This window comes from Bos taurus, chromosome 13 (genome assembly GCF_002263795.3).
Source record: "Bos taurus isolate L1 Dominette 01449 registration number 42190680 breed Hereford chromosome 13, ARS-UCD2.0, whole genome shotgun sequence".
Classification (NCBI taxonomy): domain Eukaryota; kingdom Metazoa; phylum Chordata; class Mammalia; order Artiodactyla; family Bovidae; genus Bos; species Bos taurus.
In genome coordinates, this window is record NC_037340.1 from 5,383,246 (window position 1) to 5,401,560 (window position 18,315).

Genomic DNA, 18,315 nt, shown 5'->3' on the forward strand with positions numbered 1-18,315 from the left:
ACTTTAGCCGGGAAGAAACTGAAGTCCTGTCTTGATCTCGAATTGTTTTTTTCCCTGTCTCCCATTCTCTCCACTCAGTCCTCTTCAAAATTATCCTCCATATTATCCTGTCAACCTCAGAATCATTTCCCTGAAGAACTGGATCAGTCATGCTCTGGTTAGGACGCAAGAATGCACACTAAGTATTGTCAGAGAGGATTTAACAAAGGGAACTTTTTACTCAGGGCGTAAAACGAGGCTTGGAGATAAAATCAGATATTAGCGACTTCAACACGATTGTCAGTTTTAGGGTTAATTAAGATCATGAATATGTGAAAGATACAGTTACTACAGTTACTCCCCTAAAGGCTGAGCTAAACAGAGGGGAAAGTGGGGACCCTAGAACTCTGGAGCTTAAAGAGGTTCCTAAATGTCCTAGATTCCAGACTTATTATTCTCTGAATCTATTGTGTTCTTTGGAATCTACTCTCCTTTCCACTCCAATGGACCACATTCTGTCAGTTGAGCTATTTCAAATCCTGAAAGATGATGCTATGAAAGTGCTGTACCCAATATGCCAGCAAATTTGGAAAACTCAGCAGTGGCCACAGGACTGGAAAAGGTCACTTTTCATTCCAATCCCAAAGAAAGGCAATGCCAAAGAATGCTCAAACTACCGCACAATTGCACTCATCTCACACGCTAGTAAACTAATGCTCAAAATTCTCCAAGCCAGGCTTCAGCAGTACATGAACCGTGAACTTCCAGATGTTCAAGCTGGTTTTAGAAAAGGCAGAGGAACCAGAGACCAAATTGCCAACATCCGCTGGATCATGGAAAAAGCAAGAGAGTTCCAGAAAAACATCTATTTCTGCTTTATTGACTATGCCAAAGCCTTTGACTGTGTGGATCATAATAAACTGTGGAAAATTCTGAAAGAGATGGGAATATCAGACCACCTGATCTGCCTCTTGAGAAATTTGTATGCAGGTCAGGAAGCAACAGTTAGAACTGGACATGGAACAACAGACTGGTTCTAAATAGGAAAAGGAGTACGTCAAGGCTGTATATTGTCACCCTGCTTATTTAACTTCTATGCAGAGTACATCATGAGAAATGCTGGACTGAAAGAAACACAAGCTGGAGTCAAGATTGCCGGGAGGAATATCAATAACCTCAGATATGCAGATGACACCACCCTTATGGCAGAAAGTAAAGAGGAACTCAAAAGCCTCTTGATGAAAGTGAAAGTGGAGAGTGAAAAAGTTGGCTTAAAGCTCAGCATTCAGAAAACGAAGATCATGGCATCCGGTCCCATCACTTCATGGGAAATAGATGGAGAAACAGTGGAAACAGTGTCAGACTTTATTTTGGGGGGCTCCAAAATCACTGCATATGGTGGCTGCAGCCATGAAATTAAAAGACGCTTACTCCTTGGAAGGAAAGTTATTTCCAACCTAGATAGCATATTGAAAAGCAGAGACATTACTTTGCCAACAAAGGTCCGTCTAGTCAAGGCTATGGTTTTTCCAGTGGTCACATATGGATGTGAGAGTTGGATGATGAAGAAAGCTGAGCGCCGAAGAATTGGTGCTTTTGAACTGTGGTGTTGGAAAAGACTCTTTTTTTTTTTTTTTTTTTTTAAACTTTACAATATTGTATTGGTTTTGCCATATATCAAAACCACTATGAGGTACCATTTCACGCCAGTCAGAATGGCTGCGATTCAAAAGTCTACAAGCAATAAATGCTGGAGAGGGTGTGGAGAAAAGGAAACCCTCTTACACTGTTGGTGGGAATGCAAACTAGTATAGCCACTATGGAGAACAGTGTGGAGATTCCTTAAAAAACTGGAAATAGAACTGCCTTATGATCCAGCAATCCCACTGCTGGGCATACACACTGAGGAAACCAGAATTGAAAGAGACACGTGTACCCCAATGTTCATTGCAGCACTATTTATAATAGCCAGGACATGGAAGCAACCTAGATGTCCATCAGCAGATGAATGGATAAGAAAGCTGTGGTACATAAACACAATGAAGTATTACTCAGCCATTAAAAAGAATACATTTGAATCAGTTCTAATGAGGTGGATGAAACTGGAGCCTATTATACACAGCGAAGTAAGCCAGAAAGAAAAACACCAATACAGTATACTAATGCATATATATGGAATTTAGAAAGATGGTAACAATAACCCTGTATACAAGACATCAAAAGAGACACTGATGTATAGAACAATCTTTTGGACTCTGTGAGAGAGGGAGAGGGTGGGATGATTTGGGAGAATGGCATTGAAATATGTATAATATCATATATGAAACGAGTCGCCAGTCCAGGTCCGATGCATGATACTGGATGCTTGGGGCTGGTGCACTGGGACAACCCAGAGGGATGGTATGGGGAGGGAGGAGGGAGGAGGGTTCAGGATGGGGAACACATGTGTACCTGTGGATAAGAATCTTGAAAGTCCCTTGGAGACTTTCCAAGTCCCAAGGAGATCCAACCAGTCCATTCTAAAGGAGATCAGTCCTGGGATTTCTTTGGAAGGAATGATGCTAAAGCTGAAACTCCAGTACTTTGGCCACCTCATTGGAAGAGTTGACTCATTGGAAAAAAACTCTGATGCTGGGAGGGATTTGGGGCAGGAGGAGAAGGGGACGACAGAGGATGAGATGGCTGGATGGCATCACCAACTTGATGGACGTGAGTCTGAGTGAACTCCGGGAGTTGATGGACAGGGAGGCCTGGCGTGCTGCGATTCATGGTGTCGCAAAGAGTCGGACACGACTGAGCGACTGAACTGACTGAACTGAACTCCTTTGCAAATGTCATTGATGCTGAGATTTCACTCCCTCTGCACAGGAAATAGTTCTGGAAAGCCACTCTTCAAGCAGAGTAAATCACACTCTCTTCTTTGACAGCCTTGTGCTTCCAAAGCTCTACGTCAGCATGTATCATATGGCACTGTCATGGATCTACTTATGGAGCTGGCTTCCCCCCAGGACTATGAATTTCATGCAGGTAATAATTATGAACTGAAGACTTCTCAGCATACCTCTAAAGATGCTGGTTGAATTGATGGTAACCGCAGACAGGCCAGGAGATCCACACTGGTACTTAGATGAAGTTCAAATTAGAGCGAAAGGGTAAATACCACCCACCTCTTCCATAGAAAAGGATACAGAGTGGTGGTAATTTTACTTGTATGACATCTACTGTTAGTTCTTGTGCCATAAAAAACCACTTTGTGGTTAGCTCAGCTGTCTGTGGGTTCAGGGTTTCAGCTGGGCTCAGGGGAGTGGTCCTTCTGGACTCACTAGGCTCAGCCACTCGTCTCTGGTCAGCTACAGGTAGGCGAGGGGCTGCTAGCCTAGGAGAGCTTGTGTCTGTGCAGTATGAAACCTCCCCTCCAGCAGGTTAGGCTGGACATGGATAATGGGCAGGGCCCAAGACCAGGGAAGGCTATGCTTGCAATAGTTCACCATCACTTCTGCTGCAATCTATCAGCCAAAGCAAATCACAAGGGCAGACAAAACTCAAGAAGTGGAGAAATGACCCCATCTTAGTCATTAGGCATATGGGATCTTAGTTCCCCAACCAGGGATCAAATGCCTGCAGAGGAAGCATGGAGTCTTAAGCCCTGGACTACTAGGGAAGTCTCTCTCACTCTCTTACTTGAGAACTTATGTCGAGCAAGTGAAGTGAAGTCACTCAGTTGTGTCTGACTCTTTACGACCCCATGGACTGTAGCCCACCAGGCTCTTGGTCCACGGGATTTTCCAGGCATGAATACTTGAGTGGGTTGCCAGTTCCTTCTCCAGGGGATCTTCGCGACCCAGGGATTGAACCCAGTCTCCCGCATTATAGGCAGATGCTTTACCGTCTGAGCTACCAGGAAGCCCTACCTTGAGCAAAAGCCTGTGTTAACCAAAGGGAGAGGCTAACCAAGTGGAGCAGAGTCCAGTGGTCCTTGCTAAAATCATCCTAGACTAGTCTACACTCTGCCAGCTCTCACACATGAACGATAGGGCAGCAAAGGCCAGCAGAGTAGCTGCCCAACCCACAGTGAACCACAGACACATGAGTGAGCTGAGCCAACACAACAGGTACAATCATAAACCCGTACTTTCAGTTTTGGGGTGGTTTGTTATGTGTCTGTAGCTAACTAATAGGAAACTTATTACCAACCTGCCATAATGTTAATATCTATGCTGTCCTAAAGTAATTGTTCAGGAGCTGCTGTTTTTAATTTATTATCAACAGTATTTTCTTGAGTCTCCCATCGATACACACAATCTCTTTCTTTCTCATCCTTATAATGTCCGTGGCCAGTTTTGCCTTCATGCTTTTTGAAAGGGGAATATATACAGCCTAGAGCTCAAGTCAGCTATGTTACCTATTTTTCAGCAGAATCAATAGGCAGAGCAGTTTCCACAGTCAGACAGACCCATGATTAATCCTGGTTCTGACACCAGCTGGCAGTGTGTCTCTGGGCAAGTTATTTTATCTGTAAGCTGAAGATGATGCAAACCTAGCACCCCCACATAAAGCTGTCCAGGTCGAGTACTGTACAAATCCAAATGTCACCAACTGTTGTTCTTCAGCACATCATCCTCATGGCCAGATACAGCAGGCCTGTTTGGGGGGTAAATAAGAGATGCTTTGTATTGTGTTGACCAAAATGTTCCTTCAGTTTTAAGTAAAAATAAAAGATACATTCTTCACTTTCATCAAAAACGTCATTGAACAACATATTCACCATTTTGTTCTACTACCTTCTGCTATTTTTCAGGCAACTTGAATTTACATCTTCCCAGAACTTTTTATCTTTTTGAGCAAAGAATTGTCCCAGGAGCCTTTTGCATTCTGCCAGGGAATTAAAATTTTTTCCATTAAGAGAATTTTATAAAGACCTAAATAAATGGAAATCCAAAGGGGTGATGTCTGGTGGATATGGCGAATGAATCAGAACTTCCCAGCAGTTCCCTTCTAATGGTTTTTGACTGCTTATCAAAGAAATATGCAATCTTGCTTTATCCCGATGGAAGATTATGTGTGTTCAGTTGACTAATTCTGGACACTTTGGGTCAATTGCTGCTTTCAGTTGGTCTAACTGGGAGCAGCACTTGTTGGAATTAATCACTTGATTTTCTACAAGGAGCTCATGATAGAGGACTCCCTTCCAACCCCACTACAAACACAGCATCACCTTCTTTGGATGAAGACGGGCTTTTGATGTGCCTGGCGGTGGTTGATGTCACTTGCCCCATGATCTCCTCCATTCCATGCTACTGTACAGTGTCCACTTTTTATCATCTATTGCAACTTGTCTTAAAAAAAACAACGTTTTTGTTACATATAAGTAGAGAATCGCATGTGGAAATAGAGTCAAGAAGGTTTTTTCCACTTATGTGGAACCCAAACATCAAAATGATGAACATAACCAAGCTGGTGCAAATGATTTTCAGCACTTGATTTGGATATTTTGAGTGTGCCAGCTATCTCTCACGTGGTATAATGTTAACTGTTCTTAATCAGTGTCTTGATTTTTTCACTATCAACTTCAACTTGTGTATCTGACCATGGAGCATAGTCCAGTGAGAAATTCCCAGCATGAAACTTTACAAACCACCTTTGACAGGATCCGTCACAGTACCTTCTCAATACACTGCATAAACTTTTTACTGCATTTCAGTTGCTTTTTTTAAACCTTTCTTGAAATAATAAAGCATAATAAGCCCAACATTTTTCTTTTTTTTTTCTTCCATCCTTAATATTAAAATGGCTACACAAAAATTCACCAATTTTGGTAAGTTTGTTTTTTTTAAGTGCACATGGATAAGATAGCTTTCACAATTACAATTTCATAAAATTGTTTCAAATGAAGTTAAAGACAGCTAAGTGCTGCTAGAGCCAGCTCACAGGGAAAGCAAATGAACTTTTTGGCCAACCCAGTACACAGCAGGCATTCACTTTCTTTCTTTCTGTTTCCCAACATCCAGACATACTAATAGTACTCAGTGAACTAGCTCCTGAGCCAAATCGGGCCCATTTTGCATTTTATGAATAAAATGTTTTTTGAACACAGCCATACCCATGTTTATGCTTACTTCTGCTTTGTATATAGTGACAGAGATGAGTAGTTACATCCCCACACACAGCCTGACAAAGCCTAAAATACTTATGATCTGGCTGGCCCGTTAGAGAAAAAACTTACTGATCCCAGCAATAAACTTCTATACCTCAAGTTTTTGTTGTAGATAAAAACCACCTGGAAATCTTATTTAAAACACAGATTCTTTGGGTCCTTCCAGCCAGAGACTCTGAATCAGTACATCTGGGTGAGACCTGAGAAGCCGCATTTCTAACAACCATCCAAGTGATATTGATGCTGCCAGCTTGGGAACCACGCTTTAAGTGGTGCTACACTAACCATCTGCAGTAACTTAATTGTGCTAAATCCCTAGTTTTTAAATGGTGAGGTATTAGCACACTGAAAACCCAGACAAACAGAAGCCACTTTGTGAAAAGGCTCAAAAAGCAGAAGGAATGGAGCAATTAGCAAACTGTAAGCCATTTTAAGTACAAGGTTCTTTATGGGTAATTCATGTTTATTCACAGAAGGAAAAAGTTAATCTAGGCCAGAGACAGTAACCACCAGCCAAAGTCGGAAGTCACAACACAAAGACAAAATAAGAATGTAAAGCAGGCTCTAATTATTGGCCAGTGCACAAAATGAAAATGCCGTCTCAAGGTTTTCTTAAATTAGAAGCTTTGGCTCCTCCTAATTGTGCCATTTGTCCAACTCTCTCTAAAATATCTAATAATGGTGCATTCAGTGATAACCACATACTCCATGGCTCAAAATAATTTATATTTTTCCCCACTAATAACAGATTGCAGATGCTTGTCTGGCAGTCCTCAAGATTTCAGACTGATTACTAATGAAGCGACTTACTTAAGATACACCAGGTCAGATCTGTTGTGATCCAATGAATGGTATTTGAAAACCCTCCTATAATGAGCCTTTATAAATTATTATAATTAAGCTGGTTGTTATTAGCCTGCCCTTCCTTGATCTCTAGTTTAATTTCCTTCAGTGATTTCTTTCTTCTATCCATCTCTCTACTTCAGTGCTTAAAATTTTTAAAAAGGTAAATTATTTTCTTTTAAAATTGCATAATGTACTTTAATTTAACTTGATCATTTAGATCATACCACTGTATTAGTAGGAAAGTAACCCAAAACTATTTCGAGTCCATTTTAAATATGGAATAAGCTTCAAAGAGCAAAGGCTCTTAAAAGGGGCTGTGGGAGAGTTTACAGTCACGTCTGTGTCCAGCCCAAAGGCATAAAGTTAAAAGTAAATGCTAGTTTCTGTGATGTGAGCCCTTAGAGGGGAGACCTGAAACCAAAATACCACAACCTCATGTGCAAATTCAAAGATTTATTAAGTCTTATGACTAAACATGCACCCATGCACTCTAACGGAATTGTCCTTACAGCTCATGATGTCTTCCTGAAATAAAACCTCAAGCCAACTACAGTTTAGAAAAAAGAAGTGCGTTGGATGGAGAAAAATCTGGTGTGTGTCTTGGTTCTACCTCCTACTTTCTTCCTCCTCCTTCTCTTCCCTCTTCTTTCTTTAGCTGCAGTCCCTTGACTAACTTTCCTAATGCATTAGCTTTTCATTTTTAAAATAGATTGAAAATTCCTGCGTTACAAACTTCACAAGTTCCAGAATGACTGAGTTCAGTTCAGCTGCTCAGTCATCTCCAACTCTTTGCAACCCCATAGACTGCTGACGCCAGGCCTCCCTGTCCATCACCAACTCCCAGAGTTTACACAAACTCATGTCCATTGAGTCAGTGATGCCATCCAATTATCTCATACTCTGTCATCCCCTTCGCCCACATTCAATCTTTCCCAGCATCAGGGTCTTTTCAAATGAGTCAGCTCTTCACATCAAGTGGCCAAAGTACTGGAGATTCAGCTTCAACATCAGTCCTTCCAATGAACACTCAGGGCTGATATCCTTTAGGATGGACTGATTGGATCTCCTTACAGTCTAAGAAACTCTCAACAGTCTTCTCCAACACCACAGTTCAAAAGCATCAATTCTTCAGTGCTCAGCTTTCTTTACAGTCCAACTCTCACATCTATACATGACTACTGGAAAAACCATAGCCCTGACTAGATGGACCTTTGTTGGCAAAGTAAAGTCTCTGCTTTTGAATATGCTGTCTAGGTTGGTCATAGATGGGAGCAAGCATCTTTTAATATCATGGCTGCAGTCACCATCTGCAGTGATTTTGGAGCCCACCAAAATAAAGGAGGTCGCCATTAACCCCACCATAGAGCTGCCATAACTTACACAGTATGGGAAACAGACTCTTGGAGGGCACAACAGAACCTTGTGCACCAGGACCCAGGAGAAAGGAGCAGTAACCCCACAGGAGAATGTCCTGGACTTGCCTGTGTTGGTGGTGGCCTGTTGCAGGGTTGGGGGCACTGAGTGTAGTAGTGCATGCATGGGACCTTTTGAGGGAGGTCACCATTATCTTCGTTATCTCCACCATAGTTTCAGTTCAGTTCAGTCACTCAGTCGTGTCCAGCTCTTTGCCACCCCATGAATTGCAGCACGGCAGGCCTCCCTGACCATCACCAACTACCAGAGTTCACCCAAACTCTTGTCCATTGAGTCGGTGATGCCATCCAGCCATCTCATCCCCTGTCATCCCCTTCTCCTCCTGCTCCCAATCCCTCCCAGCATCAGAGTCTTTTCCAATGAGTCAACTCTTCGCATGAGTTGGCCAACTGTCACATCCTTACATGACCACAGGAAAAACCATAGCCTTGACTAGACGAACCTTTGTTGGCAAAGTAATGTCTCTGCTTTTCAATATGCTATCTAGGTTGGTCATAACTTTCCTTCCAAGGAGTAAGCGTCTTTTAATTTCATGGCTGCAGTCACCATCTGTAGTGATTTTGGAGCCCAGAAAAATAAAGTCTGACACTGTTTCCACTGCTTCCCCATCTATTTCCCATAAAGTGGTGGGACCGTATGCCATGATCTTTGTTTTCTGAATGTTGAGCTTTAAGCCAACTTTTTCACTCTCCACTTTCACTTTCATCAAGAGGCTTTTGAGTTCCTCTTCACTTTCTGCCATAAGGGTGGTGTCATCTGCATATCTGAGGTTATTGATATTTCTCCCCGCAATCTTGATTCCAGTTTGTGTTTCTTTCAGTCCAGTGTTTCTCATGATGTACTCTGCATATAACTTAAATAAACAGGGTGACAGTATACAGCCTTGACGAACTTCTTTTCCTATTTGGAACCAGTCTGTTGTTCCACGTCCAGTTCTAACTGTTGCTTCCTGACCTGCATACAAATTTCTCAAGAGGCAGATCAGGTGGTCTAGTATTCCCATCTCTTTCAGAATTTTCCACAGTTGATTGTGATCCACACAGTCAAAGGCTTTGGCATAGTCTGGTTTTTCTGGAACTCTCTTGCTTTTTCCATGATCCAGTGGATGTTGGCAATTTGATCTCTGGTTCCTCTGCCTTTTCTAAAACCAGCTTGAACATCAGGAAGTTCACGGTTCACATATTGCTGAAGCCTGGCTTGGAGAATTTTGAGCATTACTTTACTAGCGTGTGAGATGAGTGCAATTATGCAATAGTTTGAACATTCTTTGTAATTGCCTTTCTTAGGGATTGGAATGAAAACTGACCTTTTCCAGTCCTGTGGCCACTGCTGAGTTTTCCAAATTTGCTGGCATATTGACTGCAGCACTTTCACAGCATCATCTTTCAGGATTTGGAATAGTTCAACTGGAATTCCATCACCTCCACTAGCTTTGTTCGTAGTGATGCTTTCTAAGGCCCACTTGACTTCACATTCCAATATGCTACTGGAGATCAGTGGAGAAATAACTCCAGAAAGAATGAAGGGATGGAGCCAAAGCAAAAACAATACCCAGATGTGGATGTGACTGGTGATAGAAGCAAGGTCCAATGCTGTAAAGAGCAATATTGCATAGGAACCTGGAATGTCAGGTCCATAAATCAAGGAAAATTGGAAGTGGTCAAATAAGAGATGGCAAGAGTGAATGTCGACATTCTAGGAATCAGCGAACTGAAATGGACTAGAATGGGTGAATTTAACTCAGATGACCATTATATCTACTACTGTGGGCAGGAATCCCTCAGAAGAAATGGAGTGGCCATCATGGTCAACAAAAGAGTCCGAAATGCAGTACTTGGATGCAATCTCAAAAATGACAGAATAATCTCTGTTCGTTTCCAAGGCAAACCATTCAATATCACAGTAATCCAAGTCTATGCCCCAACCAGTAATGCTGAAGAAGCTGAAGTTGAGTGGTTCTATGAAGACCTACAAGACCTTTTAGAACTAACACCCAAAAAAGATGTCCTTTTCATTATAGGGGACTGGAATGCAAAAGTAGGAAGTCAAGAAACACCTGGAGTAACAGGCAAATTTGGCCTTGGAATACGGAATGAAGCAGGGCAAAGACTAATAGAGTTTTGCCAAGAAAATGCACTGGTCATAAAAAACACCCTCTTCCAACAACACAAGAGAAGACTCTACACATGGACATCACCAGATGGTCAACACCGAAATCAGAGTGATTATATTCTTTGCAGCCTAAGAAGAAGAAGCTCTATACAGTCAGCAAAAACAAGACCAGGAGCTGACTGTGGCTCAGACCATGAACTCCTTATTGCCAAATTCAGACTTAAATTGAAGAAAGTGGGGAAAACCACTAGACCATTCAGGTATGACCTAAATCAAATCCCTTATGATTCTACAGTGGAAGTGAGAAATAGATTTAAGGGCCTGGATCTGATAGATAGAGTACCTGATGGACTATGAAATGAGGTTCGTGACATTGTACAGGAGACAGGGATTAAGACCATTCCCATAGAAAAGAAATGCAAAAAAGCAAAATGGCTGTCTGGGGAGGCCTTACAAATAGCTGTGAAAAGAAGAGAAGCAAAAAGCAAAGGAGAAAAGGAAAGATATAAGCATCTGAATGCAGAGTTCTAAAGAATAGCAAGAAGAGATAAGAAAGTCTTCTTCAGTGATCATTGCAAAGAAATAGAGGAAAACAATAGAATGGGAAAGATTAGGGATCTCTTCAAGAAAATCAGAGACACCAAAGGAACATTTCATGCAAAGATGAGCTCGATAAAGGACAGAAATGGTATGGACCTAACAGAAGCAGAAGATATTAAGAAGAAATGGCAAGAATACACATTAGAACTGTACAAAAAAGATCTTCACAACCCAGATCATCACAATGGTGTGATCACTGACCTAGAGCCAGACATCCTGGAATGTGAAGTCCAGTGGGCCTTAGAAAGCATCACTACGAACAAAGGCAGGGGTACCAGAGATCAAATTGCCAACATTCGCTGGATCATCAAAAAAAGAAGAGAGTTCCAGAAAAACATCTATTTGTGCTTTATTGACTATGCCAAAGCCTTTGACTGTATGGATCGCCATAAACTGTGGAAAATTCTGAAAGTGATGGGAATACCAGACCACCTGACCTGTCACCATAGTTTGGCCCCAGGTAAATAGCAGGGAGGGAACACAGCCTAACCCATCAACAGAAAACTGGATTAAAGATTTACTGAGCATGGCCCTGCCCATCAGAACAAGACCCAGTTTCCCCTTCAGTCAGTCTCTCCCAATCAGAGGGAAGACAGACTGAAAACCACAATCACAGAAAATGAACCAATCTGATCACATGGACCACACACAGCCTTGTCTAACTCAATGAAACTATGAACCATGCCATGTAGGGCCACCCAAGAGGGACAGGTCATGGTGGAGAGTTCTGACAAAATGTGGTCCATGGAGAAGGGAATGGTAAACCACTTCAGTATTCTTGCCTTGAGAACCCCAGGAACAGCATGAAAAGGAATGGATGGATGGAGATAAATATTCTAACACCTTGGGTCAGTGGTTAAGTGCTGTAAATGTCTTCTCCCAGCTTTTAACTTGACTTTTCATTCTCATTGATGTCTTACTTAAAATTTTATCTTATAATACATTTACATAACAATATAACATTTACTATCCAATTATAACTCAATCCTTAAATCAACTCTGTGATGTAGGAACTGTTATCAACCTTATCTTACTCTGGAGAAAAGACAGGCAGGGAGTGTCAATGATCTGCCCAAGTGTAAGGTAGGAAGTGGCTGAGCCAGGATTTAAACCCAGGGCATTGGTCTCTCAAGTGTGTGGTCCCAACTCCTGTACAGTGCTGCTTCTCTGTGCACTGAAAAACAGAATTCTATTTTTAATATATCTAAATTCATTAATCTTGTCCTTCATCAACTGAATTTTATTTAATTTAAGAAATCCTTCTTTATCTGAATATCATAAATATGATTGTATTATCTCCTGAGAGTCTTACACTTTTGCCTTTTTTTTTTGACCTGACAGTGAACAGTGAAGGCGCTCAGCCATACATATACTGTATCCATTCTCCCCCAGACCCCTGCCTCCCATCCAGGCTGGAACCTAACTTTCAGCAGAGTTTGATGTGCTATACAACAGGTTTCTGTAGGTTATCCATTTTAAATATAGCAGTGTGTACATGACCTTCCCCAAGTCCTTAACTATCCCTACCCCCCACACACCCACACTTTTGCCTTTTAAACTAAAATTTTTTATCCAATGGAAACTGTGTGTGTTTAAAGGGTCCAATTTTATTTCTTTTCCCATGAGGATAAACAGTTGTTAAAATATTGATCTTTCTCAGCTGATGTGCATGTGTGCTGAATCATGTCCTACTCTGGCCGACCCCATGGACTTAGCCTATCAGGCTCCTCTTTCCTTGGGATTTCCCAGGCAAGCATATTGGAGTGGGTTGCCATTTCCTCTTCAGAGGATCTTCCCAACCCAGGGATTGAACCTGTGTCTCCTGAATTGCAAGCAGATTCTTTACCACTGGGTAAAATTTAGTTCTACGAGTTTTTAAATTTATTTCTAATTAGTTTTAATTTAGTTTTATTTGATTTATTTTATATTTTTATTTATTATTAGTTTTTATTATTTCTAATAAGTGATGAAGCATTTGCAAATGAAATGAAAAAAATATACTACTTACAATAGCACAAAAATCTGAAATACCTAATGATAACTTGAACAAAATAATATTAATAAGTAATAGTCCTGTACAATGAAATCTCCAAAACACTGCTGAGGGAAATAGAGAAGACTTAAATAAAAGGAGATGTAAACCATATTTAAGGATCAGAGGAATCCATATTGTTAAGATGTCAATTCTAAACAAAACAGATATATAGAATCAAAATGACATCAATCAATATTTCAACTCGTGGTTTTGTGGAAAGTCACAGGCTAGTACTCAATTTCATTTAAAATAGGTTTTTGGTTAATCATCATTTCTCTATCTACTATTGATGGTTTACAGAAATAAAATTAAATTCTCTATATTGATGTCGTTCCAGCAAACTTGCTAAATTCTCTTGTCTATTATAATGATATGTCTGTAGCTTTTTGGAGGGATTTTTTTTTTTTTTTTTTTTTACTGGACAGTCATAGTAGCTTTGAATGATGACAGCTTTATATCTTTCCTTCCAATCCTTATGTTTTATAATTCTTGGCCTAGTTCACTTGATAATATCCAATAGATGCAGTGACAGCAAGCTTTTTTCCTGTCTTCTTTGTTCTTAAACTCATTAGAATTTTCACATAAAATTAGATACTTGTCATAGTCCTTCCTTCTTTCCTTGTAAGATAGTTATCAAACTAACACAATTTCTTTCTGTTCCTAATTTGTTCAGAAGTCTTTCTTAAATACATATAATAAATATAAGCTTAATATCATGAAACTTCCTTCCTAACTCTATTGAGATTTTAGTATATTTTCTCTTTTAACCTGCTATTTCTTTAACCTTTATTTATTCCTTCCCTAATGCTCTTCCTTTCTTTATGAAGATCTGAGTTTCTGACCTATATCATTTTCCTTCTCTCTAACAACTTCTTTTAACATTTCTTGCAAGGTAGTCCTATAGGCAACAAATTTCCTCAATTGAGAAATGTTTAGTTTCTCCTTCACTTTTGAAGAATAATTTTGCAGAATACAGAATTCTAGTTTGGTGGGGTTTTCCTCTCAACACTTAAAATATTTCACTGCACTCTTCTTGCTTGAATGGTTTCTGAGAAATCAGATGTAATTCTTATCTTTGTTCTTCCACAAAGTAGGTGTTTGACTTTGACTTCATTCAAATTTTTTGTCTTTATCTTTGTTTTTTGTTTTTTCACTTTGAAAAGATACATTCAGCTGTAGTTTTTTGTTTTATTTTGTTCACACTTTTCCAGTTTGTTATTCTCTGAGCTTCTGAATCTGTGGTCTGGTATTTGCGAAAATTCTAAACCATTAGTGGTTCAAATATTTATGTTGTTCTTTTCTTTCTTCTCTGTCTGATGTTCCATCATAGGTATGTTATACTTTATGTAATTGCCCCATAGTTGTTGAATAGTCTGTTCCTTTTTTTTCCCCCAGTCTTTTTTCTCTCAGCTTTTTAGTTCCTATTCACATGTCCTCAAGCTCAGAGATTCTTTCCTCAGTCATATTCCTTCTACTAACCAGCCTATCAAAGACAGTCTTCATTTATGTTAGTGTTTTAGTTTCTAGCATTTCTTTTTGATTCCTTAGAATATCCATTTTTATGCATTTTCTTGCATGTTATCTAGTTTTCCCATTAAAACTGTTAGTATGTTAATCATGGTGATTTTAAATTGCTAATCTGGTTGTTACAACATTCCTCCCATATCTGACTCTGGTTCTGATACTTGTTCTGTTTTTTTTTTTTTTTTGGTGTTTTTTCTTTTTTTGCTTTTAGTATGCTTTGTCATTTTTGTTGAAATTGGCCATGATATCATGATATACTAGATAAAAGGAAATGCAGTAAATAGGCCTTTGTACTGTGTGGTGAGCGGTTGGGGAGAGGAAATGTCCTGTGGTTCTATGACAGGTCTTAGTCTTTTAATGAGCCTGTGCCTCTGGACTGTGGACTTCACAGGGGCCTCTTGGTTCTCCCCCAACTTAGATGGGGCAGAATGACTAAAAGGGATGAAGACGGGTGTTTTTTATTTCCTCCAGGTCAGCTAGACTCTGATAGAATCCCAGTAGTTTAGGCTCAGGTTAAATAGTTTGCTCTGAGGGCAGGCCTTGCTAAGAACAGAATGATCTGGCGTATTTCAACATGGCTGCTTTTCCCCCTGCCCCCATTGGAAGCAGGAAGAGATTTCTTTCCTGTCTTCTCTGTGAAAACATAACGGAACTCCAGGAAGTAAAACTCACAGAAGTGTGGCATCCCTCACCCTGCCAAGACTGCATCCCCATGGACTTGTTCACCCTCAGACTTATCCACACTGAGCCTTGAAAAATTCAACTGCTGTTGAGATTTTCCTCCCTCTAAACTGATTCTTACAGAGGTTTCTGCTCCTTCAAAGTGATTCTCTTTACCTTCCTGACTCTGTCACCAATATTTAGTTCAGCAGTTTGCCCTGCTGGTGGGCCAATTGTCTGATGGATCTAAGAAGAGTTGTTGATTTTCAGTTTCTTCAATATTTTAGTTGTTGTTAGAGCAGAGTAACAACTTCCAATCTCCTTATGTGCCTGACTGGAAACCAGAGTTTTTTGATGTGTAAATATAGTGAGTTTTATTAATATATCTATAATTATATCTAGGAAAAGACTCTGATGTTGGAAGGGACTGGGGACAGGAAGAAAAGGGGATGACAGAGGATGAGATGGCTGGATGGCATCACCGACTCAATGGACATGAGTTTGAGTGAACTCCGGGAGTTGGTGATGGACAGGGAGGCCTGGCGTGCTGCGATTCATGGGGTCACAAAGAGTCAGACAAGACTGAGCGGCTGAACTGAACTGAATTGTATCTATAATTTGTTATATAAATAGAATTTAACTGTATATATTTCTGAACCAACATCCTATTCCTAGAATGAATCTAACTTGGTTATGATGTGTTAGCTTTTCTATACTCTGCTCAATTCAGTTTGCTAAAATTTTCTTTCAGATTTTTAGACACATGTTCATGAGTGAGAATATCCTGTAAATCTCCATTCCCTGAGCTTCTTGTTTGGTTTTTGTGACATGATTATACTCACCTCATAAAATGTTAGGGGACAGTCTTTTCTCTTACTGTTCTTTAGAAAAGCATGAGTAATATTTAAATTATTCTTTCTTTGAATGTTTGTTACAACTTGCCTAGAAATCTGTCAGGACCTTGGATTTTCTTTGTGGAGAAGCTTTGAAGTGCTTATTCCTTATAGGGCCACTCAAATTTCCTGTTACTCTTGAGTCATTGCTGATACATCATATTTTGGGAAATCAGTTTCTGTTTACTTTTTTTTGACATTGTATCTTTTTGTGTTCTTTTTAAATAGCTATAATAGCCAGAGTTATGCCTCCTTCATCTTTAGGCTTATTTCAAAGTGTATTCTGACTCTCTGAAGTCTGAAGTATAGGTAGATTTCTTTAGGCACTGTTTGTTTCTACCTATGCTAAGTGCTTGGAATCTATGGAACAGGGCTCATTTCTGTTTTAGAAACAAGCTAGTTGTCCACCAAAACATGTTCTTCCTCATTCTAGGTATATAATGAGACTGTTTCCCAGGCATCCTTGTAGTTGAGGATGGTCTTGGGCCTGAATTCTTGTCAGTGAAATATGTGTACAGTATTTCACATATTTCTAAACCTGTTTAGATAAACCAGTTTCTAAACGTGTCCCATAGAAATCCTGCCACTGAATGAACACCTGTTTCAGCTTCCTATTGACGTGTGACAAACAACTCCCACAACCTCGTGCCTTAAGACAGCAACTATTCTATTATTTCTTATGAGCCTGTCAGTTGACTAGGCAGTATTTTGCTATCTTACCTGGGCTAAGTTATGCAACTACATTAGTCTGTAAGTTAATGTGGGCTGGGAAGTCCAAGATCGTCTCTCTCCCGCATCAGGGGCCCATTACTCACGGTAAGCTGGGGCACCGTGACTCTCCCCTTGGTAGCCTGTCTCTCCACTCGATGGCCCCATCCCTCATGGCCTCCGTGTGGCCTTTCTCCCCAGTGGGACCTGGACATCCTTTCTACATGGTGATTGGGCTCCAAGAGGGAAAATGTGGATGCTGCCAACCCCCTTCGGAGGCTTGAGCTCAGAATCCCCAGGAAGTTGCGTCCCCTACATTTCTGTTGGCCAACACACATCTCATGTCTAGCTCAAATTCAAGACGTGGGGAAGTAGATTCCCACCATTTATGGGAGAAGCTTCAAAGTCACAATGAGCAGGGGCACATTAAGGCATGATTCCTTGGGGCCATTTTTCATATTCTGCCACATCACCCATGAATGCCCCCACATAGCACCCTCTGCTTGTCCCCCCACGGATAGATGCAGGTGCTCAGGGAGCCTTATGAACCCCATGATAAAAACAGGGGCTTCTGTTAGAGAGCTTCCCAACCCCAGGTCCTGTTCTCTGGGAACCATATGTGTATAAGCAAGAAATCAACAAGGGTTATGTTAATCCACTAATATTACAGGATTTATTAAAGCAGCTAATCTTACCCTAAAAGTAGAACTTGAAGCTCAATTCACAGCTTGAAATTTTTCAGACCATACAGGTTATAGGAATTGGATTGCAAACCTGGGAGAGGAGTATCCTGTGACTCTAGTCTCTCAGAGGGTATTTTGCCCTTTCCACTGAATGCCATGGTCTGAGATGATCTGCTTGCCTTACTGATCCATGTGGTGTGAAGCTTGAGAGGGTTTGGAAAAGGTAAACAATGAGGACAACTTATTTCTCCATTTATCTTTACTCTGAGGACTTCACTTTACGTGGGTGAGCGCTGGCCTTGTCTCCTGATCCCAGCCAACTCTATCCCCAATTCAGGCTGTGGAAGCCAACAGCTCTCAAATTCCCTTGAACTTTCAAATGCCCTCAGCCTGAAGCTGCTTTGACTCTGCGGGCCTGTCTGTATTGCTGTTCCCAATCAGCGTCTGGCCTCTGAGAATTCCACACTTCCTCACTCACTCATGCTTGCATTTAAAAATAGGTTATTTATATTTTAGTTAGCATTTTAAATTGTTTTCACTCAGAGGGTCAGTCTCGTTCTGCAAATTGCAATACTGCTATAAAAATAATCAGACATTTGTTTGCAGAGACATTTAAAATCTATGATAAATTTAAGTGTTTCTCACGACTTCTACAGATGAACTCATCTCATTCTGCTTGTATGAATT

At 40.5% G+C, this 18,315-nt stretch overlaps 1 long non-coding RNA gene across 1 annotated transcript in view; it reads right to left on the reverse strand.

Annotated features, from left to right (window-relative positions):
- Window positions 1-1,960: 1,960 nt before the first annotated feature.
- Window positions 1,961-18,315, reverse strand: part of LOC132346872 (uncharacterized) — a 52,388-nt gene continuing 36,033 nt past the window's right edge. Inside the window, exons 2-3 of the long non-coding RNA XR_009496830.1 lie at window positions 5,195-5,315; window positions 1,961-4,620 (exon numbers count right to left, since the gene is read on the reverse strand). This is a non-coding gene — a long non-coding RNA (uncharacterized lncRNA). The remainder of the gene's footprint in view (window positions 4,621-5,194; window positions 5,316-18,315) is intronic.